Raw genomic sequence first — 9959 nt, 5'->3', positions numbered from 1 at the left:
TTGGAAAAGAATCAACGGCTGTGCCTCTCGATGAGAAAAAAAGCGTTGGTCTCTATGATCCAAGTACAAGTCTTTTCCTTGATCTGATCATGTGACTTATGGGCTCGGTCACGCGGATCAGTTTGGTTAGTTAAGGCTCTTGACTACGTTAGAATAAAAATATCCTAGAGGAATCGCTCATGCTTTCTGGGCGAGGGAAGTTTTTCCGGGTCCGATTTTGGAAGAATCGAGGGATTAGACTCTTGTCCGGATATCCGTGGGTGAGGCCCCGAGTGAGATGCAATGTGAATGGATGTGATGTGATGTGATATGGATATGGGTAGATGTGAATGGATAAGATGTGATGAGATGTAATATGATGTGACTAGATGAGAGTGGATGAAGGACAATGGGAATAAATATAATTGGATGTGGATTAAGAAATGTGAATTGATATAGAAGAATGTGGAATAATGAGAAATGATGTGGAACAATGTGGAAAGATGAGAGTTCGTTAGAAACTATATTTATGATCTGTTTTTAAATGACTGTTTTATGTCAAGAATGCTGGGGAAGCATTTTGACCATCTTGTGAATGAGGTCGTGGAGACCTAAGTGATAAAGTTGTAATAGCTGACGGAGAGTCAACGGAGGACGTCTCCCGTAGTAGCAAGGTTGGCCGAGGTCTTGACCAGCCTCGGTTTGATTAAAATGGTGAGCTTCTGGTGTATGGTGGATGAGGAACCAAGGAAGCGGCCTATGAGTGAAGCGTTAGGTGACCTGCAAAGGAGCCTAGAGGGTGCTGACCATACGGTGCTTGGGTTCTGGGTCGCCGAAGATACCCATAGGTGCGTCAAGGAAGAAAATGGAACAGGGAGTTAGAGTTGGTTTCTGAACTCGGGCATGGATCTGGTTGATTGTCCTTTTGCTGGTCCTTCAACGGTCGGATGAGTCCATGGCTCTTTTATATGGATCTGTTTTGGTTGATCTTGCTGATCTTCAACAGAGAGTCCATTTGGATTTTTATAAGTGAATATATTTCCGGGTACTATGAGCTAGGAACTATTGAAAAGGCCCCTGAGAAGTGGATAGGTGGTGAGCATTCTGGTTGCCAATGATGCCATAGGTACATCGATGAAGGAATGATTGGAAATTAGAATTCAACCAAATATTTTGGAGGATAATGATTAGTGATATTATGGTTTCATCGAAAGATTGTTTTAAAGACAGCTGAATCTGTGAAACATGCAATTTCATATTGGGTGTGTAAGTGGTGTGACTATCTTGAAGTTTGCTTGAATCTGTGAAACAGGCAATTTCATATTGGGTGTGGTGTGACTATCTTAAAGTTTGCTTGAAGCGCCGGCTAGGGGACATGGGAAATCTTTTCCCTGGGTGGTACCCAGGGCAAAACACAACCAAATTCCTACATGGATCCTATCACTACAGTGGTTGGGTGGTTGGCTAACCCATGGGAGTTAGGCTAGACCCTAAAATGAGACTCAATTCTGTTATGGTACGATAGATGAAGTAAATCCCGGATAGTCTTTGTTCTAGGGAAAAGAATCAACGGTTGTGCCTCTCGATGAGGAAAAAAGCGTTGGTCTCTATGATCCAAGTGCAAGTCTTTTCCTTGATCTGATCATGTGACTTACGGGTTTGGTCGGAACAGTTTGGTTAGTTAAGGCTCTTGACTATGTTAGAATAAAAATATCCTGGAGGAATTGCCTGTGCTTTCTGGGCGAGGGAAGTTTTTTTTGGGTTCGGTCTTGGAAGAATCGAGGGATTAGTCTCTTTTCCGGATATCCATGGGGCGAGGCCTCGAGTGAGGGGCTCTGCCTTGTGCAAGAAGTGCTACTTCCGCTACTAGCACCCCCGATTTTCGTTGCGCGGAAGGGGCAGGGATCTTTTAGAGTAAGCCAAAAGATGCAAGGAATGCCAACGTTTCGCGATCCCGCAAAAAAGAGACAAGATGCCACTAACCCCCATCATTGTAAGGCAACCATTTGAGAAATGGGGAATAGATTTTGTGGGGCCTCATCAGGGGAAATTTGGGCTCATTTTTGGGCCCTCTAAGGGATTTTTTGCCAACCTTGTCTTGAAAATGGGGGCCATGGTGAACATTTCTTACCTTATGTTGAAACCCCATCATATGACATATCATTAGAAAGATCATGAAAAGTAGATCTTATAATTTCAAACTCCGAAACATTTGGAGTTGCTAAGCTCAAGATAGACCATTTTCCTCAATATCAAGTTTAAAGGCTACCATAAATGGTCCACATCATCACTTTTGAACCTACTTTTTGTACATCTTCCATGGGTCATGTCCAAACCCCATCATGTTATATATCAATGGAAAGATCCTGAAGAGTAGATTCTATATATGTAACCTCCAAAAAAATTGGAATTAATTTACAAAAAAATTTACCATGGCCCCATTTTTTATGATGTGGCATTCCTTAGAGGGCCCAAAAATGAGCCCACATTTTCCCTAACGATACCGACGGCTCATCCATCACAAGCCCGCTACATAATCATAGCCACTGATTATTTCACTAAGTGGGCGGAGGCCAGAACTTCAAAGAAAGCGGATGCACGAACAACTGTGAAATTTGTATATGAGCAAATTATATCACGATTGGGATGCCCATTAGAATTGGTGAATGACCACGGCTCACATTTCATTAATGAGGTGATTAATCAATTGCTTGCAGGATTCTTGGTAATGCATCGTAAATCGTCACTCACCATACTACCCAAGCAAATGGTCAGGCAGAAAGTACAATAAGATTTTGTGTACCATCCTGACGAAAACTGTGGAAGCAAGTCGAACAGATTGGGAGCATAAGATTTTGTGTACCATCCTGACGAAAATTGTGGAACAGATTGGGAGCATAAGCTTACAACAACTCTTTGGGCCTATCACACATGCTATAAGGTGGAAATAGGATATACTCCTTTCCGTCTATCTTATGGTGTTGAAGCGGTTATGCCCATGGAGTATTTAGTCCCTAGTCTAAAAATTGCTATACAAGAATGTCTAACTTAAAATGCATTAGCTGAAAGGCTAATTGACTTGGAAAAATTGGATGAAACCCGGTTGATAGCATCACATGGACTCATGGTTGAAAAGCTACGCAAGAAACATTGGTTTGATAGAAACCTCAAGCAAAAAGAGTTAAAAACAGGAGACCTTGTCCTCATGTATGGTGTGGGAAGCACTAGGAAAAAGAAAGTGAAATACCGCGGTCTGGGACCATTCCGCACACCTCAAGGGTCTGCCCAAATAGAGACAATTGACGGCATCCAAATGAAGGGCTATGTTAATGGGAGTAAACTAAAAAAATACTTTGGACCATTAACCCAGGAGATGCTCTTCCAAGAACACCTCTTAAAAAAATAGAAACAATTAGCAAAAGAAAAGATCCAGCAAGCGCAAGACGAGGCTAAAACTAGGCAAGCGAGGCAAGCAAAAACTAAAATATAGAAGGATCTGATTCACGTCAATATGGCATCCATAACCCTAGTGGACGAAGAGGATCTAAACATTGAACCAGCAAAACTCAAGTTTTGGGACTCACAACAAATGAGGGCATTGCAACAAGTGTTGCATTGATAGATACGGGATCGAGCCACAACTTAATCTCATATGATACTTGGGTAGCCTTAGGCAAACCAAGCCTGGAACACACAGATGCAAAAGTTCGTAGTGTGCACTTAACAACCACAAAGGCCGTTGGGTATTTAAATATTAACATTTCCATCAGTAATAATCCCCTGGGGTTGGAAAGGTGTTTGTAATGCCTGCAGGTACAATGGAAGAGGAAATGATATTAGGACAATCCTGGATCTATGCTAACAAGTGCAATATCCAATGGGAAGAGAGAACAATATCGCTAACCATCGGTACAAAAGTATTGTCCATACCATTATGGACCTCGGCAAATCAGGGCAAACAAATTACTGAGGAAGCGGTACTTTAGAAACCAGAATCTACACCCCCACCGTGTCCAAATTGCTTACACAAAGCCCAACATACAAGAGTACATACAAATGGGTACCCAAGATTCACCCAAAGGGTCAACCTGAGAGGAAGGAACCAATGAATGATGAACATTCTCATAAGAGAACCCAGTTCAGAAGTCAACCATTGACACCGCCTACAAAGTGGCAGAAGGTCAAGAACTTGCAGAAGCCTTATGACTTGTAAGATTCCTCCCCAACCCCTCAAGATGTCCAGTATCTTGCCCTGTAATCAATCCCCCTTTTCAAAATAATAAAATATCTTGTTTCTACCTGTTTTGGCCTAGAGAGAGAAAATATTCTAGAGAGAGATAATTCAGTTTTTAGATATCTTTGGATGAAAAAATATCCTTTCTTATTAAAATAAATTTTCCCAAAACAGAAGTTTAAAAAGAAATTCCTAAGGTGCATTAGAAATAAATTATAATATGCTCAAAAGACCTCAGCGCCTAAGGGTCCAGATTTTTTGAAAATTTTGGATTAAGGTTCTGGTGGACCAATAAGATTAATCCAAATGTAGGGAAGAGGAGATAAATTGAAGAATAAAAGAAAACCCCCCCAAAAATGAGTAAATACTCACATAAGATGAAGAGTGGACTAAGGACCAAAGAAAACATTTAAAAAACTGAATTTTGACACCTTAGAGTGGGGATTCCCCCTCATGAAGGAGGTGCCTTTTTTCTCATCATTACCCCCAATTTTAAATCAGTTAGATATTTCCTCTCTCCTTTCTCCTATTTCAAGTCTAGTTTCAAAAAGTAAGCTGAACTGATCCAAAAATGGTAAAAAATTGACCAAACTGATCTGGAAAATTCTAGAATCAGTTTGCTTGGTTTGAGGCTCACTTTTTCCTATAAATAGAAGCCTCCCCCTTTGTAAAAGCTTAATGGTGTTTATGCACTGTTACTCTACTCCTATCCAGAGCCATTTACATTGAATTTTCTTGATAATTCAATTGTTTTTGGCTGAATCCTCTCCAAAGTAATTGGTGACCATTCTTGCTCCAAACAAGAGTAGAACCCTCAATCCCTCAAGCCAAAGGAAAGCTTACAAACATGAAGAGTGGACTAAAGACCAAAGAAAACATTTAAAAACTGAATTTTGACACCTTAGAGTGGGGATTCCCCCTCATGAAGGAGGCGCCTTTTTTCTCGTCATTACCCCCAATTTTAAATCAATTAAATGAGATATTTCCTCTCTCCTCTCCTCTCTCCTATTTCAAGTCTAGTTTCAAAAAGTAAGCTGAACTGACCCAAAAATGGTAAAAAATTGACCAAACTGATCTGGAAAGTTCTAGAATCAATTTGCTTGGTTTGAGGCTCACTTTTTCCTATAAATAGAAGCCTCCCCCTTTGTAAAAGGCTAATGGTGTTTATGCACGGTTACTCTACTCCTACCCAGAGCCATTTACATTGAATATTCTTGATAATTCAATTGTTTTTGGCTTAATCCTCTCCAAAGTAATTGGTGGCCACTCTTGCTCCAAAAAAGAGTAGAATCCTCAATCCCTCAAGCCAAAGGAAAGCTTACAAACTCCATGTAAGTTTATTTTTCTAACTTGTTTAATTTTTAAATCTATGGTTTCCTTGATTTTCTTGTTTTTTTTTAAGTCGATTGAAGTAAATTCTAATGCTATACCTTGATGAAAAGGCCACCCCCTTCTCTTCTTTACAATTCCAATGCTATACCTTGATGAAGTAAATTCTAATGCTATACCTTGATGAAAAGGCCACCCCCTTCTCTTCTTTACAATTCAGCCTTTTTTAATCCTAGAAAGATTAGTTAAATGATTAATTAAACTTTTCTTATTATTTACTCTCTTGATTTCACAAAATTGAGTAGATTAGAGTCTTATACATCTAGATTGGGTTATTTAAGTTGAAATTAGAATGATAAAAATGAGAAATGATCGACCATATAAAGGAGGTTATGGTAAAATTTTCTAAAATTTTGTGAAAAAGAAAGTTTGTTTTTATGTTATTCCAAAAGAGTAATTTCCACCGTTTGTGCATTCTAAAAGAAATATTCTAATTTACTCCATGTACTTATTCACCTATGAATATGCATGGATATCTCACTGATATTAATTATTGAATTTGATTTCTATGCATAAAAAGATGCATAATGAAAATTTTTTTATTATAAAAGTGTTATTTTTATTGAATTTTAATTTCTATGCATAGAAAGATACATAATGGAGATTTTTTTATTATAAAAGTGTTATTTTTATTGAATTTAATTTCTATGCATAGAAAGATGCATAATGGAGATTTTTTTATTATAAAAGTGTTATTTTCATTGAATTTAATTTCTATGCATAGAAAGATGCATAATGGAGATTTTTTTATTATAAAAGTGTTATTTTCATTGAATTTAATTTCTATGCATAGAAAGATGCATAATGAATTTTTTTTATTATAAAAGTGTTATTTTCATTGAATTTAATTTCTATGCATAGAAAGATGCATAATGAAAATTTTTTATTATAAAAGTGTTATTTTCATTGAATTTAATTTCTATGCATAGAAAGATGCATAATGGAAAAAATTTTATTATAAAAGTGTTATTTTCATTGAATTTAATTTCTATGCATAGAAAGATACCTAATGGATTTTTTTATTATAAAAGTGTTATTTTCATTGAATTTAATTTCTATGCATAAAAAGATGCATAATGGAATTTTTATTATTATTGAAGTGTTATTTTCATTGAATTTAATTTCTATGCATAAAAAGATGCAAATGGGAAATTTTTTTATTATAAAAGTGTTATTTTCATTAAAATTGATTTTTGTAGAAAGATGCATAAAGGATTTTTTTAATTTAAAAGTGTTATTCCTATTAAATTTGATTTTATGCATAAATAGATGCATAAAAGGATTTTCTTTCATATAAAAGTGTTATTCCCATTGAAGTTGATTTTTATGCATAGATAGATGCATAAGGAATTTTTATATCAAAATTAGAATTCTCTTTAATTCTATGTTTAATTTCTATGAGTATTTGATAAATGAATAAGTAAATACTCTAAGAGAGAAATTTCTATCGTTTTATACTCACACGGATTGTAAAGAAAAAATCAAGAAATCTATCGAGATCAAAATATTCAGATAAATGATAAACTTATTCCTCATCGAAATTCCTACTTAATTTAGAAATTAGTTAAGTGAATATCCAAAGAATGAAATTCAGTAAATTAGTAACTGAATTCTCAATCTTTTTTTGAGAAAGATAGTTCAGAAAAAATCTTATCAAACTCGAACCTTAAATCAGACTATGACTAAGACCAAACTCGAACCTTAAATCAGACTATGACTAAGACCAAACTCTTTCGTCAGTTTCGAGGAAAGAAGATGTGACCAGTTCAAAAAAATACACTCGAATCTCTTGCCAAATCTGAATCTAAGTTTCAGACCCTTCGAATTGATGTGTGGATCAAGGTTACAAAATTCGAGGAATTCTGTTATGGAATTCAGAATTATGATCAAGAAGTTTTGGGGATACTGATTTAAGATATACTCATTGTATTCAAAAGAAAATCAAACTGAAAACTTGCATAGAAACCCTGTTTTCTTAAAGAACTGTCTTACGCCAGAATGCTGGAGGGAGCATTTGGTATGTGTTTTTCTAAGGGAAGTTCGGTTGCAACAGCTAGCATGGAGTGTTCAAAGGACAGCTCACGTGGCAAAGCCTGCCCAGGTCTTGATGACCAACCTCGGTACGGTTAAAATGGTGCGCTTTCGGTAAGATGGACGAGGGCCGACGAAGCAGTCCCTGAGTGAAGTGTTAGGACACCTAAGGAGGATCCTGGAGGGTTCTGACCAGGCGATGCACGGGCTCGCGGTGCCTAGGACACCCATGCGTATGTCGTGGAAGATATGTATGATGGACGAAAGGATTATTGTAATCTATTACTGGATCTTGTTGTTGCTGACCAGCTGGTCTCAGCGGAGAGTCCAAAGTGACACTGTTTTTTTTAAGAAACAAGGGACTGGATGGAAATTTTGAGTTATGACATCTGTAACCAATAACCGTTTGTCAATGGATTGTTTTATAAGTTAAAGTTTTAAATAGGAGTGTTTGTGTATCTGTATTCGAATGCAAAAGTTAAGAAAGGCATTCAATTATGGGTGGGTGAGTAATTGTCTGGTTCTACCGATTCTAGTTGTTGGGTGGTGGCTAACCCATGGGCCGGATGGGGTTAGGCTGGAATCAGTGGAGTTAATAATAATGAAATCGAAATAATAGAAATACGCTTAGAACTTGAGTAGTTAAATAAAAACCTGAAGACTTTCTCAAATAATTAGATCAATAGCTGTGCCTGATATTTCGGTTAGGAAAAAAGCATTGATTTCTTCAAGTTAAGTTTGGAATAGTTTTCCTTCTATATCTGGTTTAATCAGGTGAAGGATAGTTTAGCCTCTTGACCCCGTTAGAAAATTCGTTAAGAAAATAAAAAAGGTGGAATCGTCCTCGTTTTTCGGGCAAGGGAAATTTTCCTGGTTTCGGTTTCGGAATGACCACGAGTTTAGTCTCGTGTCTGGACATTCGAGGGCGAGGCCCCGAGTGGGAAACCCTGCCCCGCGCAAGAGGAAGATACTTTCGCCCGCCCCGCTAACAACCGGGAATCCGGTGCGCGAAGGGGGCAGAGGGGTCTCACATGATTTCCTCATCTCGAGCTGAAGTATAATGCATCCAATGAACATCCGGAATGCATCCATCCATCATAGCCGTCATGTGAAATCCCCATAGCTCATAGGAAAATCCATGTGCACCCATGCTAGATCATCGCAGGCTCATCACCCCAAGGACCATACGGCGTAGGTCATGTGAAATCCCCATAGCTCATAGGAAAATCCATGTGCACCCATGCTAGATCATCGCAGGCTCATCACACCAAGGACCATACATCTCATATGGCGTAGGTCACATCCAAAGGTAAATGCCTCGGCTCCATAGAACATAGGGTCGTGTAGACATCCATAGGAGCCAAATGAGCATGCCTCATAGGTGGTATCATGCAAAAACATATGTGAATCCATGTCCTCACTGCATCCATCACCATGCATAGGTCCATAGGCATGATCCACATCACAAATGACTACCTGAGCATAGTCCATATGTACCAAGGCATAATCCTCATCACTGTCTATATAACCCTTGTAGAGGTCACAATCATAGACTCTCCACTCATCTCTCAAAAAGAAAGGGTCATAGACTAGGTTCCCATAGAACCTCCATGAAGTATCCTAGATGCATGAATAACCTCATCATCGATGTCATCCATATCATCAATGCATATGTCTTCACCATATGTATAATCTTCATCCCCATGTGCATGGCATATGTCAAATGCATCCTCATAGGCATGTGCATCATCACATGAATCATCATCCCTTGTGTCAAACCCACCAATTGAATCATTTCTATCTTGCTTAGCTCAACAAACTTGCCCTTGTGATTGACCCTTCGGGCATGCATGTGAACGAGTCCCATTAACACCATGATCTCATCTAGACCAATATCCGCATCAATTTGCAAAATACTTTGAGATACTTGCATGAAATCTTTGTCCAATCTTTGCACAAAACTCTCTATACTTTCCTTCTCTTTGATATTGGGAATGAAGAAGGAAAGGTACCAATATTTCTCCATATAGCTAGATAGAGAGTCCTCATGTGAGAATACCATGCATCGATCTCTAAAGCAATTTTTCTCATGGGTGGTCACAAAGTATTGCACAACATCATATGCCAAATTCTGCCAATCCCAATCATAGTTGTGCATTTCCTTTAACCACCAAGCTCTAGCTCTTCCTTTTGAAATGAGAAGTCACTTTCTTCACTTTGGCAAGCTCGTCACCCACAAGGAAAGGCATGAAAATAAACATCCCAATTACGAATCCAATCCTTGAGTCCCATGTAAGTGACTCATTCGCCATCAAATGCAAACAAT

This window comes from Cibotium barometz, chromosome 47 (assembly GCF_041138505.1).
Source record: "Cibotium barometz isolate CiBa-2024 chromosome 47, ASM4113850v1, whole genome shotgun sequence".
NCBI classification, from domain to species: domain Eukaryota; kingdom Viridiplantae; phylum Streptophyta; class Polypodiopsida; order Cyatheales; family Cibotiaceae; genus Cibotium; species Cibotium barometz.
Note: the sequence above shows the minus strand (reverse complement) of the source record.